Below are 19,457 nucleotides of genomic sequence, written 5' to 3'. Positions count from 1 at the left end.
TCTACAACTCTAGCGTCACCGAACCTTAAGTGTGTAGACCCTACGGGTTCGGGAGACATGCAGACATGACCGAGACGACTCTCCGGTCAATAACCAACAGCGGGATCTGGATACCCATGTTGGCTCCCACATGTTCCACGATGATCTCATCGGATGAACCATGATGTCGAGGATTCAATCAATCCCGTATACAATTCCCTTTGTCAATCGGTATGTTACTTGCCCGAGATTCGATCGTCGGTATCCCAATACCTTGTTCAATCTCGTTACCGGCAAGTCACTTTACTCGTACCGTAACGCATGATCCCGTGGCTAACTCCTTAGTCACATTGAGCTCATTATGATGATGCATTACCGAGTGGGCCCAGAGATACCTCTCCGTCATACGGAGTGACAAATCCCAGTCTCGATTCGTGCCAACCCAAGAAACACTTTCGGAGATACCTGTAGTGCACCTTTATAGCCACCCAGTTACGTTGTGACGTTTGGTACACCCAAAGCATTCCTACGGTATCCGGGAGTTGCACAATCTCATGGTCTAAGGAAATGATACTTGACATTAGAAAACCTCTAGCAAACGAACTACACGATCTTGTGCTATGCTTAGGATTAGGTCTTGTCCATCACATCATTCTCCTAATGATGTGATCCCGTTATCAATTACATCCAATGTCCATGGTCAGGAAACCATAACCATCTATTGATCAACGAGCTAGTCAACTAGAGGCTTACTAGGGACATGTTGTGGTCTATGTATTCACACATGTATTACGGTTTCCAGTTAATACAATTATAGCATGAACAACAGACAATTATCATGAACAAGGAAATACAATAATAACCATTTTATTATTGCCTCTAGGGCATATTTCCAACACCTAGATGGGCCTTAGCGGAGGGAGAGAGGGGCGGCCAGGGCAGGCCGCGCCCCCCCTCCCCCTTGAGTCCGAATTGGACTAGGTGGGGGGCGGCGCCCCCCTTTTTCCTTCCCGTCTCCTACTCCTTCCTTCCCCCTCCTAGTAGGACTAGGAAAGGAGGAATCCTAGTCCTACTAGGAGGAGGATTCCTCCCCTCCTTGGCGCGCCCTAGGGCCGGCCGGCCTCTCCCCTTGCTCCTTTATATACGGGGGCAGGGGGCACCCTAGAACACACAAAAGACAACTATCTTAGCCGTGTGCGGTGCCCCCCTCCACCATAATCCACCTCGGTCATATCGTCGTAGTGCTTAGGTGAATCCCTACGCTAGTAACTTCATCGTCACCGTCATCACGCCGTCGTGCTGATGAAGCTCTCCCTGGACACTCAGCTGGATCGAGAGTTCGTGGGACGTCACCGAGCTGAACGTGTTCAGATCACGGAGGTGCCGTACTTTCGGTACTAGGATCGGTCGGATCGTGAAGACGTACGACTACATCAACCGCGTTGTCATAACGCTTTCGCTTACGGTCTATGAGGGTACGTGGACTACACTCTCCCGCTCGTTGCTATGCATCACATAGATTTTGCGTGGTTGTAGGAATTTTTTTGAAATTACTGCGTTCCCCAACAATGGCATCAGAGTCAGGTTTATGCGTAGATGTTATATGCACGAGTAGAACACACATGAGTTGTGGGCAATAATAGTCATACTGCTTACCAACATGTCATACTTTGATTCGGCGGTATTGTTGGATGAAGCGGCCTGGACCGACATTACGCGTGCGCTTATGCGAGACTGGTTCTACCAACGTGCTTTGCACACAGGTGGCTGGCGGGTGACAATTTCTCCAACTTTAGTTGAATCGAGTGTGGCTACGCCCGGTCCTTGTTGAAGGTTAAAACAACACACTTGACGAAAAATCGTTGTGGTTTTGATGCGTAGGTAAGAACGGTTCTTGCTCAGCCCGTAGCAGCCATGTAAAACTTGCAACAACAAAGTAGAGGACGTCTAACTTGTTTTTGCAGGGCATGTTGTGATGTGATATGGTCAAGACATGATGCTAAATTTTATTGTATGAGATGATCATGTTTTGTAACGGAGTTATCGGCAACTGGCAGGAGCCATATGGTTGTCGCTTTATTGTATGCAATGCAATCGCCCTGTAATTGTTTTTACTTTATCACTAAGCGATAGCGATGGTCGTAGAAACAATAGTTGGCGAGACGACAACGATGCTACGGTGGAGATCAAGGTGTCATGCCGGTGACGATGGTGATCATGACGGTGCTTTGGAGATGGAGATCAAAGGCACAAGATGATGATGGCCATATCATATCACTTATATTGATTGCATGTGATGTTTATCCTTTATGCATCTTATTTTGCTTTGATTGACGGTAGCATTATAAGATGATCTCTCACTAAATTTCAAGGTGCAAGTGTTCTCCCTGAGTATGCACCGTTGTGAAAGTTCGTCGTGCCGATACACCACATGATGATCGGGTGTGATAAGCTCTACGTTCACATATAACGGGTGCAAGCCAGTTTTGCACACGCAGAATACTCGGGTTAAACTTGACGAGCCTAGCATATGTAGATATGGCCTCGGAACACTGAGACCGAAAGGTCGAACGTGAATCATATAGTAGATATGATCAACATAGTGATGTTCGCCATTGAAAACTACTCCATATCACGTGATGATCGGACATGGTTTAGTTGATTTGGATCACGTGATCACTCAGATGATTAGAGGGATGTCTATCTAAGTGGGAGTCCTTAAGTAATATGATTAATTGAACTTTAGTTTATCATGAACTTAGTAAATGATAGTATTTTGCATGTCTTTGTTGTTGTAGATAGATGGCCCGTGCTGTTATTCTGTTGAATTTTAATGCGTTCCTAGATCAAGCTAAGTTGAAAGATGATGGTAGCAACTACACGGACTGGGTCCGTAACTTGAGGATTATCCTCATTGCTGCATAGAAGAATTACGTCCTGGAAGCACCGCTAGGTGCAAGACCCGCTGCAGGAGCAACACCGGACGTTGTGAACGTCTAGTAGAGCAAAGCTGATGACTACTCGATAGTTCAGTGTGCCATGCTTTACGGCTTAGAACCGGGACTTCAACGACGTTTTGAACGTCATGGAGCATATGAGATGTTCCAGGAGTTGAAGTTAATATTTCAAGCAAATGCCCGGATTGAGAGATATGAAGTCTCCAATAAGTTCTACAACTCCAAGATGGAGGAGAATAGTTCTGCCAGTGAGCATATACTCAAAATGTGTGGGTATAACAATCACTTGATTCAACTGGGAGTTAATCTTCCTGATGATAGTGTCATTGACAGAATTCTTCAATCACTACCACCAAGCTATAAAAGCTCTGTGATGAACTATAATATGACAAGACAATTCCCGAGCTCTTTGCAATGCTAAAGGCTGCAGAGGTAGTAATCAAGAAGGAGCATCAAGTGTTGATGGTCAACAAGACCACCAGTTTCAAAAAAAAGGTAAAGGGAAGAAGGGGAACTTCAAGAAGAATGGCAAGCAAGTTGCTGCTCAAGTGAAGAAGCCCAAGTCTGGACCTAAGCTTGAGACTGAGTGCTTCTACTGCAAAGGGACTGGTCACTGGAAGAAGAACTGCCCCAAGTATTTGGCGGATAAGAAGGATGGCAAGGTGAACAAAGGTATATGTGATATATATACATGTTATTGATGTGTACCTTACTAATGCTCGCAATAGTGCCTGGGTATTTGATACTGGTTCTGTTGCTAATATTTGCAACTCGAAACAGGGACTACGGATTAAGCGAAGATTGGCTACGGACGAGGTGACGATGCGCGTGGGAAATGGTTCCAAAGTCGATGTGATCGCCGTCGGCACGCTACCTCTACATCTACCTTCGGGATTAGTTTTATACCTGAATAATTATTATTTGGTGCCAGCGTTGAGCATGAACATTATATCTGGATCTTGTTTGATGCGAGACGGTTATTCATTTAAATATGAGAATAATGGTTGTTCTATTTATACGAGTAATATCTTTTATGCTCATGCACCCTTGAAGAGTGATCTATTTTTGTTGAATCTCGATAGTAGTGACACACATATTCATAATATTGAAGCCAAAAGATGCAGAGTTGATAATTATAGTGCAACTTATTTGTGGCACTGCCGTTTGGGTCATATTGGTGTAAAGCGCATGAAGAAACTCCATTCTGATGGAATTTTGGAATCACTTGATTATTAATCACTTGGTACTTGCGAACCATGCCTCAAGGGCAAGATGACTAAAACTCCATTCTCTGGAACAATGGAGCGAGCAGTACATTTGTTGGAAATCATACATACTGATGTATGTGGTCCGATGAATATTGAGGCTCGCGGCGGGTATCGTTATTTTCTGACCTTCACAGATGATTTGAGCAGATATGGGTATATCTACTTGATGAAACATAAGTTTGAAACATTTGAAAAGTTCAAAGAATTTCAGAGTGAAGTGGAAAATCATCGTAACAAGAAAATAAAGTTTCTACGATCTGGTCGTGGAGGAGAATATTTGAGTTACGAGTTTGGTCTTCATTTGAAACAATGCGGAATAGTTTCGCAACTCATGCCACCGGGAACACCACAACATAATGGTGTGTCCAAACGTCGTAACCGCACTTTATTAGATATGGTGCAATCTATGATGTCTCTTACTGATTTACCGCTATCATTTTGGGGTTATGCTTTAGAGACGGCTGCATTCATGTTAAATAGGGCACCATCTAAATCCCTTGAGACGACACCTTATGAACTGTGGTTTGGAAAGAAACCCAAGTTGTCGTTTCTTAAAGTTTGGGGCTGCAATGCTTATTTGAAAAAGCTTCAACCTGATAAGCTCGAACCCAAATCGGAGAAATGTGTTTTCATAGGATACCCAAAGGAGACTGTTGGGTACACCTTCTATCACAGATCCGAAGGCAAGACATTCGTTGCTAAGAATAGTTCCTTTCTAGAGAAGGAGTTTCTCTCGAAAGAAGTGAGTGGGAGGAAAGTAGAACTTGATGAGGTTACTGTACCTGCTCCCTTATTGGAAAGTAGTTCATCACAGAAATCAGTTCCTGTGACTCCTACACCAATTAGTGAGGAAGCTAATGATGATGATCATATAACTTCAGATCAAGTTACTACTGAACCTCGTAGGTCAACCAGAGTAAAATCCGCACCAGAGTGGTACGGTAATCCTGTTCTGGAGGTCATGTTACTTGACCATGACGAACCTACGAACTATGAGGAAGCGATGATGAGCCCAGATTCCGCAAAATGGCTTGAGGCCATGAAATCTGAGATGGGATCCATGTATGAGAACAAAGTGTGGACTTTGGTTGACTTGCCCGATGATCGGCAAGCCATAGAGAATAAATGGATCTTCAAGAAGAAGACTGATGCTGACGGTAATGTTACTGTCTACAAAGCTCAACTTGTTGCGAAAGGTTTTCGACAAGTTCAAGGAGTTGACTACGATGAGACCTTCTCACCCGTAGCGATGCTTAAGTCTGTCTGAATCATGTTAGCAATTGCTGCATTTTATGATTATGAAATTTGGCAAATGGATGTAAAGACTGCATTCCTGAATGGATTTCTGGAAGAAGAGTTGTATATGATGCAACCCAAAGGTTTTATCGATCCAAACGATGCTAACAAAGTGTGCAAGCTCCAGCGATCCATTTATGGACTGGTGCAAGCATCTCGGAGTTGGAATAAAAGCTTTGATAGTGTGATCAAAGCATATGGTTTTATACAGACTTTTGGAGAAGCCTGTATTTACAAGAAAGTGAGTGGGAGCTCTGTAGCATTTCTAATATTATATGTGGATGACATATTGTTGATTGGAAATGATATAGAATTTCTGGATAGCATAAAAGTATACTTGAACAAGAGTTTTTCAATGAAAGACCTCGGTGAAGTTGCTTATATATTGGGCATCAAGATCTATAGAGATAGATCAAGACGCTTAATTGGACTTTCACAAAGCACATACCTTGATAAAGTTTTGAAGAAGTTCAAAATGGATCAAGCAAAGAAAGGGTTCTTGCCTGTGTTACAAGGTGTGAAGTTGAGTCAGACTCAATGCCCGACCACTCTGGAAGATAGAGAGAAAATGAAAGTTGTTCCCTATGCTTCAGCCATAGGCTCTATCATGTATGCAATGCTGTGTACCAGACCTGATGTGTGCCTTGCTATCAGTTTAGCAGGGAGGTACCAAAGTACTCTAGGAGTGGATCACTGGACAGCGGTCAAGAACATCCTGAAATACGTGAAAAGGACTAAGGACATGTTTCTCGTTTATGGAGGTGACTGGTACGTCTCCGTCGTATCTACTTTTCCAAACACTTTTGCCCTTGTTTTGGACTCTAACTTGCATGATTTGAATGGAACTAACCCGGACTGATGCTGTTTTCAGCAGAATTGCCATGGTGTTATTTTTGTGCAGAAAGAAAAGTTCTCGGAATGACCTGAAACTTCACTTAGATTATTTTTGGAAATAAGAAAAAATACCGGCGAAAGAATCAAGGCCAGGGGGCCCACACCCTGTCCACGAGGGTGGGGGCGCGCCTGCCCCCCTGGGCGCGCCCCCCCTGCCTCGTGGGCCCCCTGGAGCTCCACCGACCTCAACTCCAACTCTATATATTCACGTTCGGGGAGAAACAACAGAGAGAAAGATTCATCGCGTTTTACGATACGGAGCCGCCGCCAAGCCCTAATCTCTCTCGGGAGGGCTGGTCTGGAGTCCGTTCGGGGCTCCGGAGAGGGGAATCCGTCGCCATCGTCATCATCAACCATCCTCCATCACCAATTTCATGATGCTCACCGCCGTGCGTGAGTAATTCCATCGTAGGCTTGCTGGACAGTGATGGGTTGGATGAGATTTATCATGTAATCGAGTTAGTTTTGTTAGGGTTTGATCCCTAGTATCCACTATGTTCTGAGATTGATGTTGCTATGACTATGCTATGCTTAATGCTTGTCACTAGGGCCCGAGTGCCATGATTTCAGATCTGAACCTATTATGTTTTCATGAATATATGTGAGTTCTTGATCCTATCTTGAAAGTCTATAGTCACCTACTATGTGTTATGATCCGGCAACCCCGAAGTGACAATAATCGGGACCACTCCCGGTGATGACCATAGTTTGAGGAGTTCATGTATTCACTATGTGTTAATGCTTTGGTCGGGTACTCTATGAAAAGGAGGCCTTAATATCCCTTAGTTTCCATTAGGACCTCGCTGCCATGGGAGGGTAGGACAAAAGATGTCATGCAAGTTCTTTTCCATAAGCACGTATGACTATATTCGGAATACATGCCTACATTACATTGATGAATTGGAGCTTGTTCTGTGTCACCCTATGTTATGACTGTTACATGATGAACCACATCCGGCATAATTCTCCATCACCGATCCAATGCCTACGAGCTTTTCACATATTGTTCTTCGCTTATTTACTTTTCCGTTGCTACTGTTACAATCACTACAAAACTATCACTGTTACTTTTGCTACCGTTACCGTTACTTTCATACTACTTTGCTACTAAATACTTTGTTGCAGATATTAAGTTATCCAGGTGTGGTTGAATTGACAACTCAACTGCTAATACTTGAGAATATTCTTTGGCTCCCCTTGTGTCGAATCAATAAATTTGGGTTGAATACTCTACCCTCGAAAACTGTTGCGATCCCCTATACTTGTGGGTTATCAAGACTATTTTCTGGCGCCGTTGCCGGGGAGCATAGCTCTATTCTTTGAGTCACTTGGGATTTATATCTGATGGTCACTATGAAGAACTTGAAAGACGAGAAAACTAAAATTTATCCCTCAACTACAAGGGGAGGTAAGGAACTGCCATCTAGCTGTGCACTTGATTCACCTTTTGTTTTGAGTAAGCTTGCGACACCTAAACCCGTTATGCTATTAATTCTGATATGTCGCATGTTATTGACGATGCCACTTCTGCTATGCATGATACTTATGATGAAACTACTTCTATGCTTGATACTACTGTGCCACTTGGTGAATTTCTTGATGAACAACTTGCTAGGGCTAGAGAGAATGAAATTATTGAAACTGATAATATTGATGAAAGTGATGATGAAGATTCTCCCCCTAGATATGAATTGCCTGTTGTGCCTGAGGGTTATGTTATGGATGAAGAAACTGCTAGAGATTTTCTTGCCTGCAATGATAGAAGTGATCTTAAGAAATTGTTAGCTAAGCTGAAACAAAAATCTCTAAATGCTAGAATGAAATATGATCCTGCTTATGCTACTTCACCTATCTTTGTTACTGATAAGGATTATGAATTCTCTGTCGACCCTGATATAATTACGTTGGTTGAATCTGATCCTTTCTATGGCTATGAATCTGAAACTGTTGTGGCACATCTTACTAAATTAAATGATATAGCCACCCTGTTGACTAATGATGAGAAAACTCGCTACTATTATATCCTTAAATTATTTCCGTTCTCATTAAAGGGTGATGCTAAGATATGGTTTAATTCTCTTGATCCTGGTTGTGCGCGTAGTCCCGGGGATATGATTTATTACTTCTCTGCTAAATATTTTCCGGCTCATAAGAAACAAGCTGCTTTAAGGGATATATATAATTTTGTGCAAATTGAAGAAGAGAGTCTCCCAAAAGCTTGGGGGAGGCTTCTCCAATTACTTAATGCTTTGCCTGATCATCCTCTCAAGAAAAATGAAATACTTGATATCTTTTATAATGGACAAACTGATGCTTCCAGAGACCACCTGGATAGTTGTGCTGGTTGTGTTTACAGGGAAAGAACTGTTGATCAAGCTGAAATTCTACTGAATAATATGTTGACTAATGAAAATAATTGGACACTTCCTGAACCAACTCCTAAGCCAACTCCGAAGAAAAGGGGTGTTCTATTTCTCAGTCATGAAGATATGCAAGAGGCAAAGAAATCTATGAAAGAAAAGGTATAAAAGCTGAAGATGTTAAGAATTTACCTCCTGTTGAAGAAATACATGGTCTTAATTTACCGTCTGTTGAAGAAACACATGGTCTTGATAACCCGACACAGGTAGTAAAGGTAAATTCTCTTTATAGATTTGATGAAGGTGATATTCCTCGTTATAAGTCTGGTCTGATAGCCAATGCTTAGATGAGTTTGATAATTTTATTGTCAAACAAGAAAACTTCAATGCTTATGTTGGTAGACAATTAAAACACAATGCTTATATGATTGAACACTTGGGTGATTATATGTCTAGAGTTAAAGGTGAACTTAAACTCATTAGTAAACATGCTTCTATGGTTACCACTCAAGTAGAACAAGTACTTAAAGCTTAGAATGATTTGCTCAATGAATTGAATAGTAAGAATAATGACTTTGTTGTTAGAGTTGCAACTAGAGGGGGTAAAGTGACTCAGGAACCTTTGTATCCTGAGGGCCACCATAAGAGAATTGAGCAAGATTCTCAGAGAACTAATGTAGATGCACCTAGTCCTCCTAAAAGGAAGAAAAAGAAAAATGATAGGACTTTGCATGCTTCTAGTGAACCTGTTGCTGACACACCCGAGAATCCCAATGATATTTTTATTTCTGATGCTGAAACACAATCTGGTAATGAACATGAACCTAGTGATAATGTTAATGATGATGTTCATGTTGATGCTCAACCTAGTAATGACAATGATGTAGAAATTGAACCTGCTGTTGATCTTGATAACCCACAATCAAAGAATCAACGTTATGATAAGAGAGACTTCATTGCTAGGAAACATGGTAAAGAAAGAGAACCTTGGGTTCATAAACCCATGTCTTTTCCTCCCAAACCATCCAAGAAAAAGGATGATGAGGATTTTGAGCGCTTTGCTGAAATGATTAGACCTATCTTTTTGCGTATGCGTTTGACTGATATGCTTAAAATGAATCCTTTGCTAAGTACATGAAAAAAATTGTTACTAATAAAAGAAAGATACCGGAAGCTGAAATTTCCACCATGCTTGCTAATTACACTTTTAAGGGTGGAATACCTAAGAAACTAGGAGATCCAGGAGTACCAACTATACCATGCTCCATTAAAAGAAACTATGTTAAAACTGCTTTATGTGATCTTGGAGCCGGTGTTAGTGTTATGCCTCTCTCTTTATATCGTAGACTTGATTTGAATAAGTTGACACCTACTGAAATATCTTTGCAAATGGCTGATAAATCAACTGCTATACCTGTCGGTATTTGTGAGGATGTGCCTGTTGTGGTTGCCAACGTTACTATTTTAACGGACTTTGTTATTCTTGATATTCCCGAGGACGATAGTATGTCTATTATTTTTGAAAGACCCTTTTTGAATACTGCAGGGGCTATTATTGATTGCAACAAGGGCAATGTCACTTTTCATGTTAATGGTAATGAGCATACGGTACACTTTCCGAGGAAACAACCTCAAGTTCATAGTATAAACTCTATTGGAAAAATTCCATCGATTATTTTTGGAGGTTTTGAATTTCCTCTTCCTACTGTCAAGAAGAAATATGATATTCTTATTATTGGGGATGTGCATATCCCCGTTGAGGTAACCTAGTGTTATTCGAAATTTCTCCGGTTCCATGTTATTCGAAATGAGTTTGTTAACAAGACCTGATCAACCTTGTTAGTGGATCCCTTTTGATGAGCATGAGAGGGATGAAGTTAGAAAGCACAACCTTTTGTACCCTCCTTCTACTTTCTGTTATTTAGATTAAATAAAGAAAAAATAGTATTTTCTGTCAGTTTTCTGAATTACCCGTACAATAAAAAAATACCCCGAAAATAAAAGTTCTCCAAATGCCCCGAAATTGAAATATGATTTTTTCTGAAATATTTGAGAATATCTGGCACTGAGAACACAACAAGGGGAGCTGGCACCTGGCCACAAGGGTCCAGGGCGCCCCCACCCCCCTGGGCGCGCCCCTGCCTCGTGGGCCATGGTGGCTCCCCTCCACTTATTCCAGCACCCACACACTCCTTCTTCCTCCCAAAAAAATCACCAACCAGCTCAAGCACGAGTTCTTGCTCATTTTGCTGTGATTTTTGATCTCCTTGCTCAAAGCACCTCTCACAAAACTGCTTTGGGAGATTGTTCCTTGGTATGTGACTCCTCCAATGGTCCAATTAGTTTTTGTTCTAGTGCTTTATTCATTGCAATTTTTTGCTACTTAGGTGACCCTGTTCTTGAGCTTGCATGTCAAATTTATATGGTTTCAAGTAGTTCTAATGCATGATATAGTCTCTAGGCATTTGTGGGAGTAGTTGCTATCAATTTTGTTGAGTTTGGTTCACTTTTATTTGAAGTTACTAAAAATTTCAGAAATTTTCAGAAAATGATGAAGAGATTTTTGAGGGGCTATTCGAGCCGAAGCTCGAAGGATAAGCAGAGTGAAGAAGAAGAGATGCCCAAGTATAATCTCCCTCGCACCGCGGAAGTTTGGCCGTGTGAATGGCCTTGTGATGATTTCTTGAGAGCAACCGGGATTTATGATGATTTTTATGAATTGGCTGAGAATACAGGCTTCACCGACTTCCTCCGCGACCAACATGAACAGTATCTCTTACTTACTAATATCTTTGTGCAAAATTTTTATTTCCATGCTAGGAGGTCACCACCTTCGGTGGATTTTTATTTATATGATGAGTATAAGGAGATGCCCCTCTCTGAATTTTGTGAGGTTTGCAAATTGCCCTTTTTGGGTAGCGTAGAGGAACCACATCGTGATGATGTGGAGGGGTTTATTGATACAATTGCTGTAGGGGAAACTAGGAAAGTTTCCGATGCAAGAATTACTAGCATACATTTTTCTGTTTTACGTTACTTTGCAATATTTGCTAGTAGATACTTAATTGGTCGCGGAAACTGTGGAAATCTAAGTGCCCTTGATATTGTTCTTTTATGCCATGCCCTGTTTCGTGATGACACATTTAGCATGGGCGCTATCGTTGCAAAGAGGTTAAATCTTAACCGTACTAAGGGCCCCGTCTTGGGAGGTATCTTCGCCTCGCGCCTCGCTGCACATTTTAATATACCTATTAGGCATCTACTATCTACTACCACTATAAAAGGACGAGAGGGCGGAGAACCAAATCATCTCATCCGTTGAATCATAGGATCTGATGGACTAAACCACCCCAACAACATCAAACGCGTTTTACACTTTAATTACCTACCCTGCCACTCCTAGACTCCTGCGGCAAATTTGACAAATTTGACCTATAGACGAAATGAAATCACAGAATGAACTGTCCGTGAAACTATTTCACGCGGCTGACCCGTGGCGCCTAGCTCTCAGGCGCTGCACTAGTGCAACGCTAGTGCAGCGCCTGGGAGCTAGGCGCTGCACTAGTGCAACGCCTGGGAGCTAGGCGCTACACTGTATAGTGTGGCGCCTAGTTCTCAGGCGCTGCACACTGACTTAGTAATTTTCTGATCACACGGGTGCGACGCTGGCCGTGTAGCACCTATCTGTGAGGCGTTGCACAGTGTAGTGTGGCGCCTTCGTGTCGGGCGTCACACAAAAAGGTCAGCCGCGTGAAATAATTTCACGGATAGTTAATTTTGTGATTTGATTTCGTTTATAGGTCAAATTTATCAAATTTGCCGACTCCTGCTTCTCTTTCTGAAAAACTGCTATCCCGATCTCATGCACGATTCTTATCCCCCGCCGCGCACAACTTCCCCTCCTCTCACGTTCGCACGCATCCCCAACCTCTCTCCTCTCCCGCTTGGCGCCTCACCTCCCCGGTGCCCCACTGCCTCCTCCCCTCATCGTCGCCCTCCCTGGCGCCCGCATCCCGCCCCTGGCATGCCGTCCGCCCCGCACGCCGCCCCTCACTGTTGGCCCCGACGTCCTATTGGAAACGAAAGAGGAACCGCCGCCGCAGCCCCGCCCCCGCCGCTGAGGCCTGAGGTTTGGCTCGTCCCCGCCCCGCTGCCGGAGACGCATCCCTCGAGCACCGCCCAATAGCCAGAGCTCCGCGCGCGAGAGCCACAACGCCCTGGCCAGCCAGGGACGCGCTTCCCCGCCCCAGTCGCCCCCGGAAACGGACGCCTCGGCCGGCTGCGGGCGCCCTGGATGGGCTGCGGGGTCGGTGCGGCGACCGCGTGGGAGGGGCCGTCGGGCCTATAAATACTCTACCGCCAGGTTCGATCGACTTAGCTCCTGCTCATGTCCATTCCATCAGATTGCACACTTGACTTTTTAGTAGCTTCAACTATACTTCACTATTAATCTGAAATTAAGTGCAAAAAATATATTCTGATTCACCTTCATAACACGAAGCTGGAACCAACTGAACATTATGTGAGCCGATTTCATCATCATGACTACCTGTATAATCTTGTATGATCCTTCATCGCAAGCCAGGGATTCCTACTACAATGGCCAGCCTCTGATTGTTGATGACATGGTTGAAAAAGTTAATCAGGGGAGCAGGAAATCTCCGTCCCCGCATATGAGCTACCGCCAGCATCCGCAACGCCTGGTCTGCATAGCGACTCGCTGCCCCGCCCTGTCCAACCACGTCGTGCCTCTTGCCGTCGGTTGACACACCCTCGTTGTTACCTCCAGCTATTTTCCCACCTATATTACTTGCAACATTAGGGACTGCTATAGTGATTGCTCAATTGGATCTGCACAATCCAACAAAAGAAATATGCAAAGTGTTAGCATCTGCACAATCCAACAAATAATATCTCAGGCTGCTCCGTTCAGATGACAGGTACAATGACAAGTACTTTTATCCACATAAAATTACTGACAGTGATCGACTTTGTACCTAACATGTGGTGAATATTTGGTTTCAGATGAGCAGCACTGAATAGCATCAAAGCAACTAAATGCATCTTCTGAGAAGAAATGACTCCGTGATAGAGAATGATACTCAATGATGACAGCTGAACAAAGGGATGCGTACTTGCACAATAACCGTGAGTATAAGAAGTCCAAACACAAGGGCAGTGATCACTTTTTAGCACTTGAGGGGTCCAGTAGAGGTATTTCTACTTTCTTGCCCTCAAAAGAAAACAATGGAAAAGCATGCTGCTTATTCACTTTCTTTCTATAGATTAACACATTATAACAAATTAACAATATCACCATGCTGAATATTTGTTAGTTCCAATATTTTAAATTCAGTTGACCTCATGAATTCAGATTCTTGAGGTTTGTCTCTTCAAGTTGTGATTGACTGGAAATCGGGTGTAACAAAGAAAAGGACTGCAATTGTGCTCCTATTGCTTAATATACCGAGTGAAAGTAAATACAACGACCTACAATATAGAGCTTATGTGCTTTGCATGAAACTGAATGCATGGCACTGAACATACCTCTAATCTCTTATGTTATATAAGTAAGCACATGATTGGGAGGATTGATATCCATCTTGGTTAATAAATAAATAAATTTTGGCAACATAATTTGGGAGATGCCTATCTTTTGCAGCATGGAAGTCGGATAGTCAACATGTTCTAGATCAACAAGACCCTGAGCACGTCTTGACCCCTAACAGAAAAATAGAGACATCCCAAGTGATAATAGGAAAAGGTAGACTCGGCTCCTCCACTCATGCTTCTTTGAATCTCTACAAGCTAAGTTCAGTGCATGGTTCTCTGAACTACAACCTAAATTCAGTACATGCTTCTCCGAATGTTGGCCTGCCAATTGATATTATATTGCAGTCTTCAGAGGATTGTATGCAGGTCATTTATGCCAATGGCTTCCTGCTTTTTTATGTTTTTTTGGACTATTTGAATGTAAGGACTATACATAATATCTTTGACCATGTACGGCAAATTATTTTTTGCACATAAAATTCAATGCATGCTTCTCTGAATATCGGCAATACAAGTAAGCAAAATTTGTTCTTATATGTTGGCCTGCCAATATGTATTGGCAGCCTTGCATTCATGTTTTTCACATGCCTAATCCAACTGCCACTTCTGTACTAAATAAGGTTATGTTTGAGTTAAATAACTAAATGTTGGTTTGCCCCAAGTTTTCTTGTGATTGAATTCTGGAACTTACAACATTACATATGGGCATGGAGTCATTTTTGGCCATTTATGTAACAGTTCATCACAGACTTTCTGTAGTCGAGAGTATGTGTGCCTGTACGGGCACCTAAACCACATTGATAACTATATCCGTGTACCTATGGTTTCTTTCTTCAGTTTGATGGACTTAGCTATCACATGAGAATAGAATTAACATGTGTATCTTGTTATTTGGGGAATTATGTTTGAGATTTCATTTTTATCCTAGCACTGGATTGAAGTTGCGGATCAGGAAGCATTTTTTTATCCCAACAGTGGATTGAGTACTTCTAAACATAGTTAAAGAGTAAGGTATGTATATATTTCTCAGTTTAATTCCTTCTTGCACATTGTATGATGTCAAGTTTCAGACAAAGTTATATGATTTACTGTTCTAGGTTGAAGTGTTGGCACGAAGAAACATAATAGGAATTTTATGAATATTGTGCCTTACTGTCAAGATGAATAACAGTCGACTCAGGTAGTGTGTGATTATGTTTCTCCTAAAGCTAGCTGACCAACATCTGAACGACTCTGACTGCTGCGTACAAAGTCCAGCTATAAGGATCTAAAACATTGTGTGGAATTCCGAAAGGTCTTTTCCTATACTGCAAGACCCTGTTTGGAACATGATGATTTCGTGAATCAACAACAACACTGTTTCCAGTGACTTTCAACAACTACATCGTTTCCAGTGAAATTCAGCAACAACTACATTGTTTCCTATCATCTAGGAATATAAAGGCTTTGATTTTTTTCCCAGTATAGTTTAGATTTTCAGGGAACACTTCAACCAAGACATCGAAGAAGCAAAGAACTTGATTACAAGGTACAATCGTGACTATCAATGCCTAGCTATTTTTCGGACTTGATTAACACAAAGGGTGCAATCTGTAGGTTCAGGGAGCTCCTATGCTTTTTGCGAGCAAAGATGACTTTCATGCTAGATTTTCTTTCAAGATAACAATAAAGCCTAGGAGCATCCCTGTCCATGGAACAATACTGGAGTGATATAGTGCAACGGTCTTGCATTTCTCAATGCCTCTATCTTTATTTTCATTGTTATCGTAATTCAGTGTGGTATTTAGAAATTTAGAATCCTTGTGCTATGATGTTGTGTATTTTGCAACCCAATATACTCTCTTGTTAACTGAATGTGATCGTAATAATTCATTTTTAATCATTGGTTTATATGCTTGTGGATGTCTGGTGTGAAGAAGCAGAGCTTGTTTTCTAGATGGATGCATTGGTTTATGTTACCAGCCTTTTTGATTTGTTCTTAGAATATGGAGTTGGTTATGATGAACGACGTGCTCCACTGGGAAAATGTATTCAGTACTCTTTTTTGCCTGTCTATGTTGTTTCTCAGATATGTTTTATAATATTAGTCAATACGTGCATTTGCACGTGCATGCTTACTAGTTATGAGAAAGAAGAAAAGTTGTTGCCTCCTGTTTTTCTAGACTACAAGAGTATGGTTGCACATGATTTCATTGTTAAGAACAATAGAAAGGAGCTTAACTATAGACTGTTATTTGATAAAAATCATCCTGAGACTATTACTTTGCCTGTTTCTTCCTTGTTTAATTTATTTGCAGGCAAGTACCTTGTTCCGCTGGAGGCCATTCACGCCTATCGGAACCCCACATCAGCTACAGAGCCAGATCCGGAACCACAATTTGTTCCCCCACGCCAGTCTGTTTACCAATGGAATCCGGAGGAGGTTGCCAACCAGTGGCAACCCGATGCTTCATCTCAGTACGACCCCAACTATAACTTTGGATATCTGTCAGGCCAGCTGTGGCAATAGACCAACTTAGGCCAAAAGCCTAAGCTTGGGGGAGTACGTATTTCTCATCGACATTACATTCATGTTCACACACTCATTACTAGTTGTCGGTGCTCATACTTTTTCATTGTACTATCTGTAACGCCCATGATGCGGCTATATCTCCCATGTGTCGAGGCACGACTTAGAGGCATAACCGCATTGTGGTTTCGTCGCAAGAAGGGTCATCTTCACACAATCCCATGTAATGAACAAGAATGGGATAAAGAGTTGGCTTACAATCGCCACTTCACACAATACATAAAAAATTCATACATCATTCAAGGTTCACACATCGGTTCGACTATGGAACCAAAATAAAAGAAGACAACCCAACTGCTAGATCCCTGATCGTCCTAACTGGGCTCCACTACTGATCAACATGATAAGAAACAACACAACGAACAAGATCTTCATCGAGCTCCCACTTGAGCTCGGTTGCGTCACCTGCACTGGTATCCTTGACACCTGCATCTGTTTTGGAAGTATCTGTGAGTCACGAGGACTCAGCAATCTCACACCCGCGAGATCAAAACTATTTAAGCTTATAGGAAGGAAAAGGTAGTAAGGTGGAGCTGCAGCAAGCACTAGCATGTATGGTGGCTAACATACGCAAATGAGAGCGAGAAGAGAAGCAACGGAACGGTCGTGAACTATCAATGATCAAGAAGTGATCCTGAACTCCTACTTACGTCAAACATAACTCAAGAACCGTGTTCACCTCCCGGACTCCGCCGAGAAGAGACCATCACGGCTACACACGCGGTTGATGCGTTTTAATTAGGGTCAAGTGTCAAGTTATCTACAACCGGATATTAACAAACTCCCATTTGCCACATAACCGCGGGCACGGCTCTCGAAAGTTTATACCCTGCAGGGGTGTCCCAACTTAGCCCATTATAAGCTCTCACGATCAACGAAGGATATTTCTTCTCCCAGGAAGACCCGATCAGTCTCGGAATCCCGGTTTACAAGACATTTCGACAATGGTAAAACAAGACTAGCAAGACCACCCGCTGTGCCGACAAATCCCGATAGGAGCTGCACATATCTCGTTCTCAGGGCACACCGGATAAACTAAGCGTACAGGTACCGGCGTAACCCAAGTTGCCAAGGGATGGTCCCGCACGGTTGCCCTAGAGGCAATAATAAATTGGTTATTATTATATTTCCTTGTTCATGATAATCGTTTATTATCCATGCTAGAATTGTATTGATAGGAAATTCAGATACATGTGTGGATACATAGACAACACCATGTCCCTAGTAAGCCTCTAGGAGACTAGCTCGTTGATCAATAGATGGTTACGGTTTCCTGACCATGGACATTGGATGTCGTTGATAACGGGATCACATCATTAGGAGAATGATGTGATGGACGAGACCCAATCCTAAGCCTAGCACAAGATCGTGTAGTTCGTTTGCTCAGAGCTTTTCTAATGTCAAGTATCACTTCCTTAGACCATGAGATTGTGCAACTCCCGGATACCGTAGGAATGCTTTGGGTGCACCAAACGTCACAACGTAACTGGGTGGCTATAAAGGTGCACTACAGGTATCTCCGAAAGTGTCTGTTGGGTTGGCACGAATCTAGACTGGGATTTGTCACTCCGTGTAAACGGAGAGGTATCTCTGGGCCCACTCGGTAGGACATCATCATAATGTGCACAATGTGACCAAGGAGTTGATCACGGGATGATGTGAGTTACGGAACGAGTAAAGAGACTTGCCGGTAACGAGATTGAACAAGGTATCGGGATACCGACGATCGAATCTCGGGCAAGTAACATACCGATGGACAAAGGGAATTGCATACGGGATTGATTGAATCCCCGACATCGTGGTTCATCCGATGAGATCATCGTGGAACATGTGGGAGCCAACATGGGTATCCACATCCCGCTGTTGGTTATTGGCCGGAGAACGTCTCGGTCATGTCTGCATTGTTCCCGAACCCGTAGGGTCTACACACTTACGGTTCGATGACGCTAGGGTTATAGGGAAAGTATGTACGTGGTTACCGAATGTTGTTCGGAGTCCCGGATGATATCCCGGACGTCACGAGGAGTTCCGGAATGGTCCGGAGGTAAAGATTTATATATGGAAAGTTGTTGTTCGGGTTCCGGGAAAAGTTCGGGTTTTTTCGGTATTGTACCGGGAAGCTTCCAGAAGGTTCCGGAGGATTCCGGAGGGATCCGGAGGTCCGGAAAATGTTCCACCACGTCCAATACAGCAACATGGGCTGTAAGGGGGCGCCCTAGCCTTAATGGGCCAGGGGCACCAGCCCCCCCAAGGCCCATGCGCATGGGAGAGGGGAAACCCTAAGGGGGAGGGCCTCCACTTGACTTGGGAGGCACTCCTCCCCCCTTTGGCCGCCCCCCCAAGCCCCATCTAGGGCTGGCCGCACCCCTTGAGGGGGAAACCCTAGATGGGGGGCGCAGCCCTCCCCCTCCCCTATATATATTGGGGTTTTGGGGCTGCCATAGACATGAGAACGTCTCTCTTTTGGCGCAGCCCTACCCCTCTCCCTCCTCCTCCTCTCCCGCGGTGCTTGGCGAAGCCCTGCGGGATTGCCACGCTCCTCCATCACCACCACGCCGTCGTGCTGCTGCTGGATGGAGTC

At 43.2% G+C, this 19,457-nt stretch overlaps 1 long non-coding RNA gene across 2 annotated transcripts; it reads left to right on the top strand.

Moving 5' to 3' along the window:
* Positions 1-12,632: 12,632 nt before the first annotated feature.
* Positions 12,633-16,209, top strand: LOC109761689 (uncharacterized). Of its 2 annotated transcripts, XR_012189071.1 has the most exons (8): positions 12,637-13,117; positions 13,340-13,694; positions 13,780-13,968; positions 14,417-14,518; positions 15,236-15,318; positions 15,405-15,487; positions 15,565-15,835; positions 15,904-16,209. It is a non-coding gene; the product is annotated as an uncharacterized lncRNA (long non-coding RNA). The 2 variants fall into 2 exon arrangements; XR_012189072.1 differs by lacking the exon at positions 14,417-14,518 and having other exon boundaries at positions 12,633-13,117.
* Positions 16,210-19,457: the final 3,248 nt, after the last annotated feature.

The sequence above is a fragment of the Aegilops tauschii genome, chromosome 7, assembly GCF_002575655.3.
Source record: "Aegilops tauschii subsp. strangulata cultivar AL8/78 chromosome 7, Aet v6.0, whole genome shotgun sequence".
NCBI classification, from domain to species: domain Eukaryota; kingdom Viridiplantae; phylum Streptophyta; class Magnoliopsida; order Poales; family Poaceae; genus Aegilops; species Aegilops tauschii.
The sequence above is the reverse complement of the archived record's forward strand: the minus strand, read 5'-3'. Positions and strand labels throughout refer to the sequence as shown.